Below are 16,714 nucleotides of genomic sequence, written 5' to 3'. Positions count from 1 at the left end.
TTTTCCAGTGCAGCTCTTTGTGAGCAGTAACATTCCTCACACAAACAGTCAGGGGAGAATGAAGTGGGTGCAGAACCTGCATGCACAGATAATAGAAAATAAACACTTCAACTCCTCCACAGTTTTATATCGTTCAATCTTTTTTCTTCTTCTCTGTTAGTGGACTAATTTCTTTTTAATTACAAAAGAGCTGACACAATCGCTCACCTCTTTTCCCTCCTCCTCCCTTTTAAAGTGCACAAAAAGATGAAAAAAGGGAAAAGCCGGGGCGCCTAATGAGCACCTCTGCCCCTGCCTCGCAGCTACAGGCTGATGTAGCAACCTGGTCACTTGGGAGAGATATCAAAGGGAGTTGGGGTAGCTGTTATCTGGGGGTGCAGTGACAGAACCCTGCTGCCGCCGTCCCTCTCATTAATCCCTCTTCCTCCCTCCCTTCAGTGTTTCTCATCCTCCCATCCTCAACACTTGTCACCGTGCTGTCAGCTGCCTACTCAGCTGTAGACACGCGGACCTGCCTGGGGACCGGATGCACCGAATCAGAGATGGAAAGAAAGAAAATAAGATTTTAAAGTGAAAGCCAATATTTTCTGTCATAGCTCACAAGAGAGGAAGACACTGGAAAAAAATCCAAGTCTTACCAAGTATATTTGTCTCATTTCTAGTCAAAATATCTAATTACACTTAATATGAGATACAACTGTCCCCTATATCTGCCTATTTTTTTTTACATTTGAAGATCACTTTTATCTCAAAAGTCCTAAATATCACATCTTATTTCAAGAAATCTTGACAAGCCGATTTTCACTAGTTCCATTGGCAGATTTTTTTTGCTTCTTTCAAGTAAAAACGTCTTGTATTTGTTGTTTTTTGACTTATTTTTGGAGGGGCATTTTTTCCAGTGCATTCTATAAACTCCAAATCCATACTGTGGAACCTCCTCGTTCCTTTGGTGTAGTGTGAGGACAAAGAAATCCCAGAGGAGAAACACAAAGCTGTCATTTCACCAACTTAAAGCTGGAAGTGAGAAAGAAAAGGAAGGGAGAGAGGTAAGTTGGTATGCAGCCAGGAAACCCAGCAGGGTTTGATCCGTCCATGACAGATGGGACACAAGCAGCCTGGACTGGCTGGCTGCTGCCTTGGCTCATTATGAGTGTGATTACACGGAGCAGATACGTGTCAGTCATAAAAAGGGGCTGGGTGGGATTTCTGAGCTTTAAACATTCATTTAGGAAATATGTTGCATTTCTTTTGGCATGCTCTCATGATCTAATGCAGAATTGTGTTAACAGATACTCAGCGCACCTCTCAGATATATATATATATAAAAAGACACATTTTCAGCCCTGAACATATCATCGGTGAACTTCATGTGCTGGTGTCAGATTCTTAGAATCAAAGAGCTTCCTCTCAGAAACGCCATTTTACGTTTACACGAGGAGTAATCCTTGTATGCACGCAGAAATACACATGAGCGATAAGATTAATCAGTCTAATGCGTAAAAACAGACCGATTTTATCATTCACCTTCGTTTAGTGCAAGTGAGAACACTGAATGGGAGATGAGGAGAGGGTATTGATGCAGCGTCCCTCTCCAGAGACTGAAAGGGAACCACACACAAACTCGGCTGTAAGCCTCATAGAGACGCTCGCAGCTTTGCAAAGCTCTCCAAAGCTTTGCTTTCCACTAAATTCCAGCATTATGCCAGCGTGTTGATTAGCAGTTACAATGTTTATCAAATTTAAAATGTTTGCATGTCAATGTCAACAGTTCAGTCTTCACACCGAAATAGTTGGCATCAATGTGTGAAGTAAATATCTGAATGTCATGATGGTGCTAGAGGAAAAAAGTTACCTTTTCCTTTCTGCTCACTGTATTCACTAATACTGTCTCTGAAACGGCTGCTAATGATGCGCAATATGTCCCATGTACCGCATATTCAGCAGTGTGAGGCTTAAAGGGATACGCCACCCCCAGGCATTGTCCGAATCTCACAGCACTGACCACTGCATGGTTTCGCGTAATACATACATGCTTGCGTCACCGATTGAAATATTACTCCGCTCAATAGTGTTGCGTTGGCCGATGATTTTTACGGCCCGCCCCAACCTGACCCATCGCGCAGCCAACCCAGCCCGCCCGACCCGAAAGATTACACAATGATTTTTAACCCGACCCCACCCAACCCGCTTAAAAAAAAAAATTAAATGAATAAGTATTTATTTATGTAGGCCTATTAAACACAAATGCACTGTCTGCGGCCGCGCAAGGGGGTGCGTAATGTCATAGGCTGCCAAAAGCTGCGCGCATTCATCCTTAATTTCCCTTGCATCAATACAGTTGCTACTCTAAAGTCTTGACCGCAGCACATCCATCTGATGATTATGGTTGTAATTCCCCTTTTCGTTGCCACATCAGACACCCAAGCTCTGTGCATGTCATATGAATTTAGAGAGAGAGAGCTTCACGTGAGTAGGCTGCCTGTTTGCTTGCATTCTGCGATCTTCAGCATTGGTGCCGTGCGCAGAGGGAGAGAGAGCAAGCACACAAGTGCAGACGCTGTCGATTGGCATTCTGCTGTCTTGGATGTGCGTAGGTGTGATTTTAACGGTGTAATTATGATAACTGTCTGTGATCTGACCCGACCCGACCGCAACCCGTGGATTCTAAGAAAATAATGGCCCGACCCCACCCGGCACTGGAGATCGCCGTATATCCATATAACGGGAGAGAACAGGGCAGAGACAATACAGCCTCTGAATAAGGCATTATCTGTCTTTATTTCACCAATACTTTAAGACCAATGAATGAATGAACACGTACTATTGCACTGTTAGCTCAGAGCTGCCGTGTTGTTGTTATTGGGGGCTTAAGCCTCATTTCCACTATGCAGTCCGGTACGGGTCGGTTCAGAGCGGTTCGCTTATTTCAGTGTTTCCATTATCACCAAAGCGTACCGGTCCCATGGAACCTGTTACCATTCTGTAACCCTTCTCCTTGGGTTACCGAGCACACAGGACCGGTTCCAGGCTCTGCTCTCCGTTGTTGGTGAGGAGGCTGTGCAGCAGGAGCTCGAAGGCGCTATGCCAAACCAAAAAGTTTTCCAGTTGATTGCCGCAAAAATGTCAGAGAGTGGTTTCAACCGGACTGCGAGCCAGTGTGGCATTAAGCTGAAGAAGCTTGGAGGCGTTTCCAAATTATGGATGTTATTTGTTATTTGCTGTTATTTGCTTTTTACGCTTCGGCACGCACTCCGCCCACCCCTGAGGGTCCCCTTTGTACAGTGGGAACGCAAGCTGACCCCAAAGCGACCCGACCCGTACCGTACCGTTCTGAACCGACCCGTACCGGACTGCATAGTGGAAACGAGGCTTTATAGTAAGCTTTCTACACATTCGTCTACTGCAGCGGCACGTGTCGATGACGTCATCCCTGTAGACTCCTTTGTAGAAAGCCCTCTTAAGCCCCGGATAACAACAACACGGCAGCTCTGAGCTAACAGTGCAATAGTACGCGTTCATTCATTCATTCTTTCATCGGTGAGTAGATGAACGTATTTCATGCCAGAAATAAGGTCCAGGTTTAATAAAACCGAACTTCCCCTTTAAAAAAGTTTTTCCAGATTGTCTTCTTACGATAAAGATTTTTCCTCTTTGTCCCTTTACAGTTTGACTGTTTATAAGATGGATTAATAAAGGTCATAAATCGATTTCTTATGTCACATTTACTCAGCTCTTGACAGGAAAATGGTTTTAATTTTTTTCTCCCAATCTGTCCCTGCCTGCTGATACATTTGCACTTGCCCCCACTTTAGAGGTTCAGAAAACAGAGAACACAAACAGAATAACGGCCATTTTAAAGCTTCCAACTGGAATGATTTGCTGCTCATCTGACCAAAAGTAAACCCAGGATTTCAACCCTCAGTGACAACCAACACACTCACAGGTTAAAATGTTTCCATGCTACACATTCAGAGCACCACATACAATATGTGCACTTGTTGTGTTTCTGTTTGTCTTTTTAATTAGATTTTCCCTCCATGCACAAGCAACTCTTAGGTCTGGTGATATATATATATGTTTTTCTTTTCTGTAGCAACAAAGAAATGTAAATTAGACATGCTTGACTAATTCGAACAGAATAAACGAGCATGTGTGGTGTCACCAGAGGGTGACAACATAGATAGTTCAGAATGTAAACAAGCCTGAAGAAGGAAAAATAACTGCGGTAGAGGAAAAGAATATCTGGGAAATAACATCATACCTGGGAAGAAAGCAGTCAGACTTGTGAGTTCAGACTAGAAACAGCTCGTGAGTCACATGATTTGAATATTTACCAGGTTGCCGGGGTAGAAGCGATTTGCAAAGGTGTCTCTCTTCCCCTCTAATCCCAATCAAGTGTCACAGATTCCATACAGCTCACCGTATTCTGAATATGAATCTAAAACAGCGTAGAAAATCTGGCTAATATTACATGGTGAAAGACACTGAGGAATGTGAGAAGTTATTGGGATTTTCAGAGAAATAACCACGTGGCCGTATCATTCTCAGGGAAAAGGCGCTGAAAAACTCACCAACAAAACAAACCAGCTGCTAAATTATTTCATAGTAAATGACACATCAAGATATCTTTTAATTTATCTGGACTGTTGCTTGTTTTTAAATCCATTTAAATTATTTTATTTGTTTCTCTTTATATTCTTTTATGTATTTTTAATGCCTCTTACACTCCCTGCTGCAATGCTTTAATTTTATGTGAAGCACTTTGAATTGTTTTGTACATCAAATGTGTTACAAATAAATTTGATTTGATTTGAAGAATAAATCCCTCAGAATGAGTTAAATCAAATGATTTGTGGCATCGCAGAGGGAACACATTTCTCCTTCTTCTTTTGGTCTCTCCCTTTTATCAGGGGTTGCCACAGCGAGTCGATCTCGCATCATGGATTCGGCACGTGTTTTTACGCCGGATGCCCCTCCTGACGCAACCCTCACCGTTTCCCCGGGCTTGGGACGGGCTCTAGAAATACACTTTCTCGTGCTCCCCACAGAGAGAGAATGCATTCCCACTTCTGTAATTAAGGAAGTCAATTTAGGTTCAGCCGGTTCTCTCATAAACTTTCAAGTTTCTTATTAAGCAGCGATGACTTATCTCCAGCAAAAGCAGCAAATTCCCACCATTTCTCATTCTGTTCTGCATAATTTAAGTAAAGAAGCAATTAGTAGTGCGCCGGCTTGGCATCATTAAAGAACTGTACATGCAAACCAGAAGTCAGTGACTCCTCAGTGATTTCTGAATGCAGGGCTGCAGAAGGAGGTTTGGTTTGTGGAAACTGTTTGCAGCCTGTGTGAGTGTTCTGAGTGTTCAGGGTGTTGGATAGAGACAGATTAGTAGCACAGAGGGATTATGTGAAGATGACACCATGCTACCGATGTTTGCTGCAGTACCGGCGTGTTTCTCAGCTCAGAGCTTATTCTATAACCTGTTTATGCACGCTAATCCAAACCTTGAGGTGTAAAGATTAAAATAACCTGTTTGATCTTTTTCTTTTTCGTTGTTTTCACACTCGTTGTTTTCACTGCTCCAGAGTTGGTCAGGTATCTCACTTGATTGATTTCCTTCTGCTCCTGCACCCTGTGTGGGTTGCTTGTTGTGCTATCAAGCTTTCCAAGCCCAACCCTTCACCCCGCCTGGTTTGAGGATTCTGCTTGGTGCTTGTTCACTCTCAGAAAATAAAGTACAGAAGTGTACCTTTAGGGGTACTATGGCTTGTCGCTGGGGCAGTACCCTCAGAAGGTATAGTTTTGTACCCTCGTGGTTTGTACCTTACAGAGACAAATCTTGTACGTCTGGTGTAAATTTTGTATCCTTATACTGAATAGCCTAACACAGAGTGTTTATTGTACCCCAGCATGTATATATGTACCTTTTACCACTTGAGTACATATATGTACCTTTTGGACCCTCAAAAAGGTACATATATGTACATTTTACCACTTGAGTACATACATGTACCTTTTGGACCCTCAAAAAAGGTACATATATTTAAATTTTACCACTTGAGTACATACATGTACCTTTTGGACCCTCAAAAAAGGTGCATATATGTCCATTTTACCACTTGAGTACATACATGTACCTTTTGGACCCTCAAAAAAGGTACATATATGTCCATTTTACCACTTGAGTACATACATGTACCTTTTGGACCCTCAAAAAAGGTACATATATGTCCATTTTACCACTTGAGTACATACATGTACCTTTTGGACCCTCAAAAAAGGTACATATATGTACATTTTACCACTTGAGTACATACATGTACCTTTTGGACCCTCAAAAAGGTACACATATGTACATTTTACCACTTGAGTACATACACATACTTTTTGGTCCCTCAAAAAAGGTACATATATGTACATTTTATCACTTGAGTACATACATGTACCTTTTGGACCCTCAAAAAGGTACATATATGTACATTTTACCACTTGAGTACATACATGTACTTTTTGGACCCTCAAAAAAGGTACATATATGTACATTTTACCACTTGAGTACATACACATACCTTTTGGCTCGAAAAAGGTACATATATGTATATTTTACCACTTGAGTACATACACGTACCTTTTGGACCCTCAAAGGTACATAAATGTGCATTTTACCACTTGAGTACATACATGTACCTTTTGGACCCTCAAAAACGTACATATATGTACATTTTACCACTTGAGTACATACATGTACCTTTTTGAACCATCAAAAAGATACGTATAGGTACCTTTAGGACCAATAATTAACCCTAGGGGGTACATTAGTATAGATTGTACCTCAGGGGACAAAAAAGGACTCGTACTGTACCCTTATTTCTGAGAGTGTTGAGGTGATTTTGACTGCAGCAGAAATCCCACATTCAGTTTTTTTGTGGAACATATTGTTACTGCAGCAGCAGCCTGGTTAAGCATCAAGAACAGCCCTCAGTGCTCCCGCCACAGCTGTGCAGATGAAAAACTCCATAACACCAGCTGTCAAGATTATTGGACAGTCAGGAAGGACCTCTTTAATATGGCCAAATATTTTGCATAATGCTTCATGACTGCAGTACAGCAGTTCTTCCTGCAGCCCTTTTACATATTTCAAAGATCAAACCCCCCCAGATGATGAAGTGAAGGTCGTTCAATCAATTAGCTGCTGCTGTTGTCTCACCCGGCAGTATTAACACATTCGTGCTGATGGACATCAATGAGCGAGACGGCCTACTTTCATGAAAGTCGTTACGTCTTAAAGAAGGAAAAAAATTAGACTCAGGCGTCCAGACCGGAGCAAACAAAAGGGATGTTTGAAACAAAGACGAACAGCTGATTTAGCCATTTAATTGGCACTTTTTTGCATGTTAGAATATTAATCATTTAAAGTATTTTCCTATAATGCTGTCGGGCTGTTATTTGCAGTTATTAAGTCATTCAGCGGGCTACAAATCTTTAACTTTTAATGTTTGATGAACTTGGAATATGAGTGAAGCTTTAGTAAAATAAAGAAATTACTTTTCTTTATTGTCCCTACTATGGGTCTTTGAAGCTCAAGGGCTGGTTTGGGTTTAAAGTTTGGGATATTTCCAATAATGAAGGAAAAAAAAAAGAACAATCTCACAGTTTTTAATTGACATGATTAGAATCTAATGATATTTATGTTGTACTTAGAATAAACGCATCTCATAACTACGATGAATCATAATCACCAGATAAAGGGGTCACATCTATTCAGTTCAATTAATTTTTATTTATACAGCGCCAAATACAACAAATGTTATCTCAAGGCACTTAAATAATACAGTCCAATTCAAGCCAATTGGAATTAAATTCATTGTAATCATAATTATTTATAAAATAATCTGTGAAATTATATCCGATTTCTTACTTTATTTGTGAATAAGTTATTTAAAAAAAGATCTGACATGTCTACAGTCTCAACAGCAGAGTGATCAACAAAGAAGCTGCTTTCTCAGTGTTATTTTTAAGCTTTTTGACCTGCCCTGAGGTGACCACTCGGCTTATTGAACCCCCTCCTGTTGACTTGGGCCCCTCGGTGCAATACAGGAAGCCAACAGTCCCAAACTTGGGTTTTATGATGGAGAGTGATTTTAAATTGGACCGGCAAATTGGTGCAATGGTGAAGTCCAGCTTATTTCTTTTATCTTCTTTTAATACGCACTTTGAAACAGTAATCCACGCCTTCATTGCACCTCAGCTGGATTACTGTAATACACTTTATCTTGGAGTCAGCCAGGCCTCCCTCACACGTCTCCAGTTAGTCCAAAACGCTACCGCTCGCCTCCTAACTGGAACACGTAAGAGGGAGCACATCACTCCCATTTTAGCCTCCCTCCACTGACTGCCAGTGCACTTTAGAGTCCATTTTATCCTTCTGCTCCTGCCCGGTGCCTCAGGTCAGCTGATCAGCTGCTCCTGGAGGCAACGAGGGCCAAACAGAAGCTCAGAGGAGATGGAGCCTTTGGTCCTAAACTTTGGAACGACCTCCCATTTCACATCAGACAAGCCCCTTCACTGTCCATTTTTAAAACTCGTCTTAAAACCCATTTTTATTCCCTGGCTTTTAACCCAGCATGAGACTCTGTTTCTGTTTCTGTTTTTGCTTTATTGTTTTTATCGTTTTAATATTGTTCTTATACTCTGTGTTGTTATTCATGTACAGCACTTTGTTTCAGCTACAGCTTCTTTTAAAGGGTTTTATAAATAAAGTTGAGTTATTGACTACACACTAATAATGTCATAGAGATAAAGGTTAATTTTCAAGGCATTGGGGTTTAATGGTCAAAGGTTAAAAATTCTAAATGCAACATAGAAAATAAAACTGTCCCGTTTGCAGATGATGGAGTTTTGTCAGCGGTTGTAATTAAGCTTAAGCTGAAAAAGGAGGATCTGCTCCATTTGCTCCTGCACTGCTACTCTGCGTCACTTCCCTTTTCCCACGCTGTCAGACTTTCCTTTCACGTCATTTTGATGTCACCACTCTGGTCAAAAATCTGCCTCCTCCTCTTCTCAGGCACATCCTCTCCTATTCCCTTCCTCCATAATGTCATGCTCAGCTGGGATGTCCCATTGGAGTATAAGTGCAAAACATTTCTAATCTACTTCTTTGCACCTTGATACATTTCTTTCCATATTTTTAGTTGAACTCATAATCATATACAACAACTTGGTTTCACAGCAGTTCATTAAACTGTCACAAAACTTTTCTGGATTGATGTCCATAACTTTCCTTTTTCTTTGTAAACGTCATAAACTGAGTGATTACAAGATTTAAAGAGCCAAAAAGTCTGAAGTTGGATGGTTGTGTTCGTTCCCGTTTGTCCCATTACTCTCTGCATATATATTTTTTTTGCTGGTTGATCCTTTCACTGGTTGTTTGGTTAGATTTAGGATCATTCCATGGCTTGTCTTTAAATAAACACTCATCTACAGCATGTTTGAAATCTCTTTGGGTGACGAGTCTCGCCCCATCTGCCAGACACACAAACATGGCGCCAGCACGAATAAAACCTCCAAACGGGACGCATTTATTCATGCTGGCTGTCACAAAAAAAAGCCCGTTTCACGTCCATCTGCACACAGAGCCATAGCAGTAACCATGGATTTGTAACATAAAGGCCAATCAAAGGAACCACCACAAACATAATGTTCACATTTTTCATAATTCAGCTTGAATGGTAAACAAATGTACAGTACAGTGCCGTAAACGACTAAGTGTTTACGGTACTGTACTGTGGTTTTGGCTGTCTGTATCACATCACCTGACAGCCATCTTTTACTGTCTCTGGGATTTGGAGGCAGAAGCCTTCAGTTTTTAAAAGTTTAACAAATGTTTGGACTTGAATCGACAGGAGAGTTTTGCCATCTTGTTCCAATATAAATATCAGAGATACAGTTTTACATCTATGCACTGTTGAACCACCCAAAATCACCATCACAGCCCGATCTGCCCTAACACAATGGTTTTTGTTTCGTGCCTTCTTCATTTTTTCATGTGAACAGGCTGTTTATAAAAGTGGCCGCGGGGGTTATCGCTGAGGAAAATCTTTCACTCAGCTCGACTGAGCCCAGCATTTTATCCAGACGGGGGGACTATAGCACGGCACAAATGTTGGCGTGACATAAAAAAAACATGTACAAAGCTACACAGCTCCAGCTGAACTTTGTTAAATCTTCAGAAATTTATTCTAGTCAGTTAAAATCCTCATGAAATTGAATTAAATGTATTTTTTTTTACATTATCTGTCCTGTTTCATACATCATCTACACATCAGCATGTGTTCCATCAATGATAAAAAAGTTTTTTTTTTCATTTTTTTTTTTCAAACAGCTCACTTAGGAGAATATACTTACTTTACATCCAATTAAACGGGGCAATATAATTCTGATTTTGATAGAGCAGATACGGTAAAGTGGGCGTCGCCTGATCAGGTCAGAATAATTAGTGCAGAACACTGAGACAATAAAGGATGTTTGTGATATTTAAGGCCTTTGGACCACAGATGCGTCATATCCAGTCACATTTGCCCCTGCCGTACCCCTAAGTTTAGCTCCATATTGCCTCTTGCGGATTTCTGAGGACATGCAAACCGACATAACAAACAAACGTAGGATACACAAGGCAGCCGTTGTGAACACGCAAAAGCATAATTAAAAGAAGGTAAGTTCTCGGCCTGACACTAATCACCAATTAGTGCTCATATGAAAGCGATTTAATTGGGTTATTTGGCTCTTAAGTGATCAAACAGCCAGTTCTACTAGTTTTAAATAAATATCACTAGTGGACACTGTGTTATTATGGTTTACAGCATATTTCTTACAATATACATTGGGGTACTCTGCACAAATAAATGGAAAACAACAAATAATATCTATTTTTCTTTTCTCATCGTTTAAATCATTCAAAGGACTGTGTTTCTACTGTAGATCCACATCTGAAAAACTTTTCAGAGCCGGCTCTCATGCCCACAGGGGTGGTGTTTAGGTGGAGTATTCCTTTACTTGTAGGGTTGGGTTCTATGCTGTGTGTCTCAAAACTCTCTGGTCCTTTGTTTGCTTTTAGAAGAATAGAATAGAAAAATACTTTATTCATCCCCCAATGGGGGAAATTCAAACTTCAATTCAAAATTTTTTACAACATAAATAACTGTTAAAAAAATATATACTGCTATTCAATTAAACGGGAGATTTACGAGCAGCTGGATGCAGGCACACAAACACTCCCAGATGCTGTAAATAACACAAGCATATGTGCTTACAAATGTTTAATCTGCACACGCGCTGTGCCAGATGATCAATCTGTAGCCTGCAGCAGCCATGTGTTACTCTGATGTGGATTAAGATACTTTATCTGCAGACAAAAGGGCTCAACCTCTATGTGAAAACCCCGTCTCAAGATAAGCGAAATCTCATCACTTCAGCCTTATTCATAGCCTCTTCCGGGGGAACTCTCTGGTATCTCCAGCAGGGATAATGACAGATGAATAAACCATGGGATATCCGTGCATACTGCCTCTGCCACGCTGCTACCTGCTGTGTAAAGATACTCCAAACAGGACGAGGCATGTGTGGCTCAGCTCAACATATAAAAGATGCAGGTTGTCCCCCACTTACATCTCTGTAACCATCACCTGTGATGTCAACACTCCGTGAGTACATTACAGCACACACATCCCCTCCTCTGTCTCTGTTGAGATATTGCTGTTTCTGGAGATCGGTGCAGATAAATAATGCATGCTGCTCAAACGCGGCACGACTGCTGAACGCACACAGACTCCACGGTGCTTTTTTTCCCACCAGCACTTTTAAAGCATTAGGGAAAGCATCCTTAAAATATCACAGCAACACTTTTTACGCTGCCTTTTGTGTTCGGAGCTCATCTGGAAAACGATGCTCTTGCACTTATCGGCAGAACAGAGAAAGAGCCTTTTCAGTGGTGGATGCTGACAACCAGCCCTCAGGATGCAATGACACCTTCACTGCTTCGTGTTCACGCTGCATGCCTGCACACTCCCAACTTAGACTACGCCTGAAGTTCTTTTGTTTTCACATTCACACCTGAAGGTCCACATCATCTTTCAGCATGTTAAAAAAAAACAGCCTGAGAACCCAGCCAACAGAGGAGGAGGAGAAGAGATGTCTCACCTGGATGTGTGCGTATGCTATCCTTTGTCCTGGCTGTGTGTGGAGCGCAGAGCTGAAACTTCTGTCTCACCAGCGCTGTTGGCTGCACCTCCCCTCCTTCTTTACTCTGCCTCCTTCTCCACCAACCCTCCTCTCTCTGCCTCTCTCAATCTGCTCTCCCACCCTCCACACTCTTTTTTTCCCCCTCCATCTGCCTCTTTCTCCATCCTTATGTCTTCAATCAACCTGCTGATGATGTTGGCTTTGAAGATTTATTAGGCGACCCCCCCAAAGACGACTTAACACATAGACGTGCACTCACACAACCACACAATATATATTTATGTGTTTAAATGTGCTAAGTAGGCTAAGATCTGTGGTTTCAGAGGTGCAATGCGTACCACTGCAGTGGAGCTACTAGTGAGATTCACTCAGATATGATGCTCTGTGTAACCTAGATCCAAGTGTGTGTGTGTGTGTGTGTGTGTGTGTGTGTGTGTGTGTTCACCTGTGTTTGCTGGTTGTGCATGCATTTGTTTGCGTGTGTTCGGAGATAATAGAAGGGGAGGAGCAGCCATGCAATAACAACCATTCTTTTTGGTGACGGGCTGCCAACTTGCCCCCCTTTGCTCATTGTTGGGAGTCATTATCTCACCTCTGGGAGGCTGGAGGGAGGGGTGGGCGATTGAAAGGGTGAAGAAACAAAGAGGGAATACATGTATTGCCTTGAAATTGAAATTCATCCTACCCCGTCTCTCTGTATAATCTCATTCAGATTCCACAGTCTGTTGCTCACTCATATTTAAATGAGCACTTGACAAAATCCCTCCCGTGCTTTTGCTTTTTCTTGGCCAACGCTTGGCGGGCTGCCGCGCTCTGTTGCATCCCAGCTCGCTGGCTGCCTCAGCGAACCGTCGCACTCTTTGTGTTTTGGCCAAAGCGCAGATATAGAATTAAAAGAGTGGGCAGCACACAGCGCAGCGAGGCTAAACAGATCTAATGTCACACTGGCAGCATGCGTCAGCTCGGACCGGGGCGGTAATGGAGTGTGAAGCCACCAGAGCTCAGACACCGACACCGACAGAGGGTTTTGTTTACTCATTTCAGTTATTCTTGGAGGAGTTTACACAACCACACAAACCCACTGAAACATAGCTGTAGTTGCAAACATCCAAGTGAATAACCGTTCATGAAATGTTTGCGTTTTGGAAATCTTTGTTCAGCATTTTCTGGCCTTTAAAATTTAGAATGACTTTGATGAACTATTTTTCTTATTTTCAGGTCTTAGTAGGATAAAATATGAGAAACATTTAAGTTGTTCCTCTTATCTACCCCCAAAAGGAACAAAAGCCTCAGAAGGAGTGGTTTTCACCCAAGTTGTGTGAGAGTGGACCAGATCTCAGAGATGGGGACTCAAGTCGACTCGAGTCTCTGTTTTGATGACTTGTGACTTGACTTGACAAAAAATAAAAAACTTGAGACTCGACTCGGACTTGGAAGTTAAAGACTCGGCACTTGACTTGACTTGAGACACGATGACTTGAATGACTTGAGTGTTAAGCATCTGGCATAACTTCGAACTTTGTTCTGACCAGTAAGTGCTTGTCAAATTAGCTAATATTTTCCTGTTAGCCTAGTCAGTAGTCAGCTAACGTTAGCTTGATATGCTACGGGGTGGACAGGTTGGACACATTGGCCAATGATGTTTACTGACAGTTACTTATATCTTTGTGATTCTGCAGGTAAAATTGCAATAATAAGGTGACTTGACTTGTTACAGGACTTGACTTGCCGAAGAAAAAATTACTTGAGACTTGCACATACGACTTGGTCCCATCTCTGCCAGAACTTCACCCCTGCAGAGTTAACTGAGGGGATCGTGGGAGTTTGACCGTAAAGGCTTACGACTGTGTTCCTCGAGAGATTCTGTGGGGGCTGGTGAGGGAGTATGGGGTAGCCTACCGGAGCCGCTTTCACGAACTATCCGGTCCCAGTATCGGCAAAACAACAGCTGCGTCCGCATTCTTGGCACTAAGTCGAACTCATTTACAGTGCGTGTTGTACAGTGCAGCGGCTGCCCCTCGTCACCGATCCCGTTGGCGTGGTTGTGGAGAGGAGGACGTGTAGTTTGGGAACCTCAGGGTTGCTTCTCTGCTTTTTGCGGATGATGTGGTTCTGTTTGTTTTTTTTCAAGCCATGACTCACAGCTTGCACTGGGGCAGTGCGCCATTGGGGCTCCGTCAGCTGTAAAGAGGGTGCGCTGCTCCTCTGCGTCGAAAGGAGTCAGCTGTGGTGGTTCGGGCATCTGGTTAGGATGCCTCCTGGTCTGCTGGGAGGAGGCAGACCCAGAACTCGCTGGAGGAATTATATATCCCTTCTGGCCTGGGAACGCCTCAGAAGTGGTATGTACAGGAATAGTATTTATTTATTTTTTTACTCCAGCCATGTATTTTGCAAAACCTAATGTAACCTGGCTAAATAGGCTCAGGACACAAAAATCTTCTTTCGGGGTCTTTATTCTGAACAGAAAAATTGGTGTTCAGTTTACGTGAAAAAGAAAGAATAAAAATACAACTCAAAGTTGTTTACAAGTATCTCTGGTACAATCCTTCCAAAAGAAGACAAAACAAAATAAACCACTTTCAGAGGGCTGTCCTCTATACACTTGCTTTTTGGCAAAGCAAAGGTTTCTCAAGACACAAGTTCTGACAACAGAAGTCAGTATACAAGTGCAAACGAAATATAATAAGAGTGCAGAATAACTACAATGGCTAATCACTTCAAAACGAACAGCGCACAAATTCACAGTTAAACATCTTACATTCAAAGACTTTAACAAACCCTCATTGAATGTATGAATATACTGACGTGGTTATCCGTCCACAACACAAGACAGGGCAGACACGAGGCTCTACGCCATTACGGGAATCAGACTCGTCCCATGAATCCGCTATGCATCAGCAAAATACAGAGGCATCAGTACAAAATACTTAACAAAAACATGGTCATGAGTTATTTCTAACAGTCTTACAGCTATTATTTCATGCCACTTGTTGCACTTAGAAACACATTTTACCTTAAAACAACAGTCCACTTTATCCTGAGCCAAACCCACATGTCCGTGTGGCTGTAAACAATATGGCGTCTGACATGCGGGTATTCTTCCGGACCGCTAACCAAACACCACACCCAAAGGTGGGACTCCCTAATTGAGACAGTGCCATCCGGTGGCTTAAACGTATAGTCCCCTTTTTCCACCTGGCTACACTAAACCTAACCATGTACATTAAAGGCAGGGTAGGGGATCTTTTTCTGGAACATTTTTTTACATATTGCTTGAAATACTCTTCACACCCCCATTGCAACCAATTAATTAAAAGTTTTGACACAAATATGAAAAGTTTTAGTGGCCTCTAGAACGTACAATCTAGGAAAAACAGTATCCAATCATTGTGAACGGACCGTTCACAATGATTGGATTCTGATGCCGTCTATCAAACTGCAATCTGCTCCCCCCCCCCCCCCCCCTCCTTCCCCCTGTGCGCGTACCCTGCTCCGTGAACGAAGCTTGGCAGGAAGCTAAACTAGAGCCAGCTTGGCTAGCACCTAGCATTATCAAACGTATAGTTAGCATAAACTAAATACTAAATACTAAATACGGCAACGATCGATGCTTGCTGTCAGAACAGCGCTCGTGCACCTTCGTGCTCGTGCGCGTTCATGTACTCTAGAGGCGTGCCTTCGGGGGGAAAGTGAAGAAAAGGGTTGGGACTTTTTACCTGTGTATTTTCCAAATGCAGCTTCGCTGGACTCAAAATCCAGGATCTCCTACCCTACCTTTAATTCTGACCTTTTCATTCAATTTTAACTTCAAACACCAACCATTTGTGAGTTAGAGCAAAGAAAAAAAATCAATTCTGGCAAAAATTATTGAAAAATTTACAAAATCTTGTGATCTTTTGCTTGAAGGACAGGAATTTAAGTCCACCCACCAGCCCCGAATACCACATTTGTGTCCTTGTCAAGAGTGTTGACATCAGCTGTCAAGATCAATAGAATTATGAGTGTAAAAGTCATCAAGTGACAACAGTAGTGGAAATGTCATCAGTAGCGCAGTGGGAGCTTTATCACAGAATTGTTTGAGGTTTGACTGTTGAGTGTTTGACTGAACTCTGTTAATAAAATCGTGTTCCTGTTGTGTCTGCTCTGCAAAGCCACCTGCCTGGAAGGCTGACAGGGCCAACTGTTTGAATCTGGATTAATCAGATTTCTAGCATCTTGGATACATGCATTAATAAGCATGTCTTTTAGTGTATTTATTATTAATTAGAGCTCAATGTTGATGCAAACCCAGCCTCTGGTTTTTAAAGACCTAAATCAGCCTTATAATTACCAATGTGTTTTTCTTCAACACATCATGTTTCCCACTTTGAAGATTATAAATGATGTTAGCGATGACACACTCAACACTGTTTTTAAATGATCAATTAAAAAAAAAAAGGAAAATAGAGCAGGAACTGAATCAGCTTACATTCCCCTA

General features: G+C 41.9%; 1 protein-coding gene across 3 annotated transcripts in view; it reads right to left on the bottom strand.

Annotated features, from left to right (window-relative positions):
• Window positions 1-12,306, bottom strand: part of c1qtnf4 (C1q and TNF related 4) — a 61,447-nt gene extending 49,141 nt beyond the window's left edge. For all 3 annotated transcript variants that reach the window (XM_075466921.1, XM_075466922.1, XM_075466920.1), the window contains exon 1: window positions 12,196-12,306. The gene's annotated coding sequence lies outside the window, so the exon portion shown is untranslated. The remainder of the gene's footprint in view (window positions 1-12,195) is intronic.
• Between the last annotated feature and the right edge of the window lie 4,408 nt (window positions 12,307-16,714).

The sequence above is a fragment of the Odontesthes bonariensis genome, chromosome 1 (assembly GCF_027942865.1).
Source record: "Odontesthes bonariensis isolate fOdoBon6 chromosome 1, fOdoBon6.hap1, whole genome shotgun sequence".
NCBI lineage: Eukaryota > Metazoa > Chordata > Actinopteri > Atheriniformes > Atherinopsidae > Odontesthes > Odontesthes bonariensis.
The sequence above is the reverse complement of the archived record's forward strand: the minus strand, read 5'-3'. Positions and strand labels throughout refer to the sequence as shown.